The sequence below is a fragment of the Solenopsis invicta genome, unplaced genomic scaffold (genome assembly GCF_016802725.1).
Source record: "Solenopsis invicta isolate M01_SB unplaced genomic scaffold, UNIL_Sinv_3.0 scaffold_378, whole genome shotgun sequence".
Taxonomy (NCBI): domain Eukaryota; kingdom Metazoa; phylum Arthropoda; class Insecta; order Hymenoptera; family Formicidae; genus Solenopsis; species Solenopsis invicta.
The window spans coordinates 35,001-40,000 of NW_024105282.1; the positions used below are offsets into that span (position 1 = coordinate 35,001).

Genomic DNA, 5,000 nt, shown 5'->3' on the forward strand with positions numbered 1-5,000 from the left:
ACTCGCGGGTTTACAACCTCGGCGCGCGTTAGCGCGCGCCGGGCGAACCGGGGAAGAGGAAAGAGAAGAAGACTCTTTCGTGGACTCGGACACGCGGCCGGCTCGCCGCGAGTTCCAATACGAGCTCTCCTCGCGCGCTCTCTCTCGCTCGAAGATGACACGCTTCGCGCGTACGACGATACGCCGGGTGTTGCTGGGCGCGCTCGCACGCAGCTCCGCGAGACCCTACTGCCTGCGCCTATACCCTTATTACGGGCGGGCGCGGGTGGGTCCCCGGGCGGCGACGGCGGCACCGACACCTCGCGGCGCACGCGCGCGCGAATATGCGCGCACCGAGAGAAGAGGCGCGCGCGCTTCGCTCTCGTCACGTTTCCCTTCCGTCATTTCGGACGACGCCCCGATTTGTGGTGCGGACGACGCGGCGCTAAACAGCGGCGCGAGACCGGCAATCGCTCGCCTATATCTCCTCCTTCCCTACGGGAAGAGCGAGGATGCGAGGAGCGGTCCCGTGGTGCCCTGTGCGCTCGCGCGCTCCAACGAGTCGACAACCGCGAGAGGGACTATCCGTCCTCTGCGGCGTTTGCGTCTTCGTCGTTTTTCGGGGCGAGCGTCCAACGATCGCTCGTACGCCGTGTGCGCGCGCGTAACGCGGCCCTGCGCGCGCGCGCTCGACACGTGCGTGTCGAGGCGCGACGCCGAGCCGCGTGCGCGCGACGGCGCAAGCAGTGTGCTTTCGTTAAAACGACCCTCAGCCAGGCGTGGTCCGGGAATTGTATCCGTGGACCGCAATGTGCGTTCGAAATGTCGATGTTCATGTGTCCTGCAGTTCACAAGTTGACGCGCAATTAGCTGCGTTCTTCATCGACCCACGAGCCAAGTGATCCACCGTTCAGGGTAATCGTTTGTACATTCTTCCCGCTACGCGGGAGCTCCATCTCGACAACTTGTGCGAGCGAGCTTTCATCCTCCCTTGTGCGTCTCATGTGTGCTTTGTGGGGCCCTTCGATCAGCCTGGCCGCGCGTCCGAGCACGCGCGGACCGCCGCCCCGTTTACGGGGGCTACGGCACAACGGGACACCGGTGGCACCGCAACGCGCGCGGACCGACTGCGCGGTCCGCGGTGGCGGTGCCACTTGGTCGAGCGAACGGAGCGTCTCTCGGCTCATCGCCCGTCTCGCGGAGAGCACGCGAGCACGGGGCACGAGCGCGAGCCGGGGCGGAAGTCTTTGAAAAACCATCGGGCGCGAGAGACCGCCGAGAAGTGCGGCTGCTCTCGCCCCTGCAGCGCGCGTAACGCACACGACACGCGTGCGAAAACGCGGCTCTCAGGTTACCACCGGTAAGCGCGCTTATCCCAGCGTGCTAAGCACGCGCGGGGCGCGGCGCCTCGCTCCTCCATCGCCCGCGATCCAACGCGCGGTGCGCGACGGCACCGGACGCGCGGAACGCGTCGACGCGCGACCAACGGCAGACGCACGGCACACAACGACGGCGCGGTCCTCTCCGTTCTCAATCTCCTCCGATCCGCGGGTGCGAGCCAGACGCAACGCGTCGCGACGACGCGTTGTGGCGCGCGCGGACCGATCGGACGGACGGATCGGCGCACACGTTCGGTGGTGCGTGGTGCGGGTCGCGCATCGACAACCACTCGGTTAGTCCGAATATCTTTGGGTCTTTTCTTCCCTCCCGTCGACATCGCTCACCAATTCCCCGGCGGCGGCGCGCGCTGACGAGGCGCGCGCCGGCGACGCGCGGGGACGGGCGACGCGACGGCGAGTCGAGAGGCAGTGCGCGCTCGGAGGTGAGAGCCGCCCCTCGCGGGGCGACCGAACACCGCGACGCTCTCCTCGTTCAAACAGTCGTCAATTCCACCAAGATCTCGCTTGCTCTCTCTATCCGTCAATTCCACGCGAGATCTCGCACGCGTTGGCTCGCGCTGTCGCGCTCGCCACGGTGCGTTCTTTCTGTCTGCGACGCGCATCGCCTTTTCTGAGAAAAAGGGGCGCGTCGTCCTCTTCCAGTCGCCGCCGTCTCACACTGCCGCACACGAGTGCGCGCGCGCGGAGCAGAGCGCAGCCTCCGGAACGTTAATGATCCTTCCGCAGGTTCACCTACGGAAACCTTGTTACGACTTTTACTTCCTCTAAATGATCAAGTTTGGTCATCTTCCCGGCAACATCGGCAATGCCGACGCATTGCCGCGCACCAGTCCGAAGACCTCACTAAATCATTCAATCGGTAGTAGCGACGGGCGGTGTGTACAAAGGGCAGGGACGTAATCAACGCGAGCTTATGACTCGCGCTTACTGGGAATTCCTCGTTCATGGGGAACAATTGCAAGCCCCAATCCCTAGCACGAAGGAGGTTCAGCGGGTTACCCGGGCCTTTCGGCCAGGGAACACACGCTGATTCCTTCAGTGTAGCGCGCGTGCGGCCCAGAACATCTAAGGGCATCACAGACCTGTTATTGCTCAATCTCGTGCGGCTAGAAGCCGCCTGTCCCTCTAAGAAGATTTGTTTGTACGTTGGTAGTAAAAACCCGCCGGCCGAGGCCGGGGGCCTTCAAGATACCATAAGGTACGCCTATTTAGCAGGCTAGAGTCTCGTTCGTTATCGGAATTAACCAGACAAATCGCTCCACCAACTAAGAACGGCCATGCACCACCACCCACCGAATCAAGAAAGAGCTATCAATCTGTCAATCCTTCCGGTGTCTGGGCCTGGTGAGGTTTCCCGTGTTGAGTCAAATTAAGCCGCAGGCTCCACTCCTGGTGGTGCCCTTCCGTCAATTCCTTTAAGTTTCAGCTTTGCAACCATACTTCCCCGGAACCCAAAAGCTTTGGTTTCCCGGAAGCTGCCCGCCGAGTCATCGGAGGAACTTCGGCGGATCGCTAGCTGGCATCGTTTATGGTTAGAACTAGGGCGGTATCTGATCGCCTTCGAACCTCTAACTTTCGTTCTTGATTAATGAAAACATTTTTGGCAAATGCTTTCGCTTCTGTCCGTCTTGCGACGATCCAAGAATTTCACCTCTAACGTCGCAATACGAATGCCCCCATCTGTCCCTATTAATCATTACCTCGGGGTTCCGAAAACCAACAAAATAGAACCGAGGTCCTATTCCATTATTCCATGCACGCAGTATTCAGGCGAGGATAGCCTGCTTTAAGCACTCTAATTTGTTCAAAGTAAACGTACCGGCCCGACTCGACACTCAGTAAAGAGCACCGCGACGGGATATTAGTTGGGCCGCCCCTCGCGAGGCTAAGCCCACCGGTAGGACGTCCCACATCACGCCAGTTAAACACCGCGAGCGGTGAACCGACGGTGTGCGACACAGATTCAACTACGAGCTTTTTAACCGCAACAACTTTAATATACGCTATTGGAGCTGGAATTACCGCGGCTGCTGGCACCAGACTTGCCCTCCAATGGATCCTCGTTAAAGGATTTAAAGTGTACTCATTCCGATTACGGGGCCTCGGATGAGTCCCGTATCGTTATTTTTCGTCACTACCTCCCCGTGCCGGGAGTGGGTAATTTGCGCGCCTGCTGCCTTCCTTGGATGTGGTAGCCGTTTCTCAGGCTCCCTCTCCGGAATCGAACCCTGATTCCCCGTTACCCGTTACAACCATGGTAGGCGCAGAACCTACCATCGACAGTTGATAAGGCAGACATTTGAAAGATGCGTCGCCGGTGCAGAGACCGTGCGATCAGCACAAAGTTATTCAGAGTCACCAAAATAAACGGTGGACGCACGGCGGACCGCGCGCCACCGATTGGTTTTGATCTAATAAAAGCGTCCCTTCCATCACTGGTCGGGACTCTGTTTTGCATGTATTAGCTCTAGAATTACCACAGTTATCCAAGTAAATGTTGGTACAATCTAATGAACCATAACTGATTTAATGAGCCATTCGCGGTTTCACCTTAATTCGGCATGCACTGAGACATGCATGGCTTAATCTTTGAGACAAGCATATGACTACTGGCAGGATCAACCAGGGATCTCGGTGCGAGCGCACGTAGTGCGCGTAGCACGCGCTCGCTCGCTCGTGGCGAGCGGAGCGCCGGGGATCGCGGAGGCGAGCGAGCTCGCTCCGCGATCGCGTCGTATCGCTGCCGCCGGCCCTCTCGGAGGTAGCCGGTCGGCGACACTCGGTCTAGTAATATCGCAATTTGATTGTGAGAGTTCCGCACTGCGTTGGTGAGTGCTCACTCTGTAATTTTCATTTCAAGATCGTGTTCTCATTCTCCCATTTGTTATGAGAGCTCGGCGTGTAGAGCCGGCTCTCGTCTCGGCCCTGACGGTTAGATCGACCAGGCGATGCTGCTTACGTCGAGGAACCATGCGATCCGTTCAAACGGAATTATTTCGCTACGGCTTACAAGCGAGCGCGGAAGAGTGATCCGGGAATCGTAGATTCACCTTCCGCCACTCGGTCTCCGTGGAGTTGATGTTCGGTAAGCGCGACGATCCCGGCGGGATCGTCGCGACCAACACTTCGTAGTGCGCGCCACATATGAGCCATTCGGTCTTTCGACACCGACTCGTGGCAATGCTGTGCTCTGAAGAAGTGTAAACGTTGTGCCTGAAAAGAGAAATGCGTGGTGCCGCAACGGCGAGCGAGCGAGCGTCGCATCGCGATGGACGATAACGCCCAGCGATACGCGCGAATTGGTCCGTGTTTCACATAGCGTACGTTGCCTCGCGTCGAGCGCATCGTACCTCTTACAGTACCCAACCGGCCGGCCGAGCGGTCGGCGACGCACGGCTGCTAGCACGGCGGTATACGGGCGAGAGCGTCGATACGACGACAGGCGCGGGACTTAGCCGCTGAGAGCGATCGTTACGGCCGGCGTCACCTCCGGCGACCGGCGTCACCTCCGGGGTCGGGCGTCACCTCCGGGATGGCCAGATTTATTTTTCGTCCAATACTCAATGCCGCGGCGCGCATCGCGCGCCTCACGAGGCTCGCGGGCTCGTTACGATGCGTCCA

At 59.5% G+C, this 5,000-nt stretch overlaps 2 non-coding genes across 2 annotated transcripts; both read right to left on the minus strand.

The window, feature by feature from the left end:
* Positions 1 to 742: 742 nt before the first annotated feature.
* LOC120359914 lies at positions 743 to 897 on the minus strand. The gene has a single exon (XR_005576662.1). It is a non-coding gene; the product is annotated as a 5.8S ribosomal RNA (ribosomal RNA).
* A 1,191-nt stretch (positions 898 to 2,088) lies between these two features.
* Positions 2,089 to 4,008, minus strand: LOC120359916. The gene has a single exon (XR_005576663.1). It is a non-coding gene; the product is annotated as a small subunit ribosomal RNA (ribosomal RNA).
* Between the last annotated feature and the right edge of the window lie 992 nt (positions 4,009 to 5,000).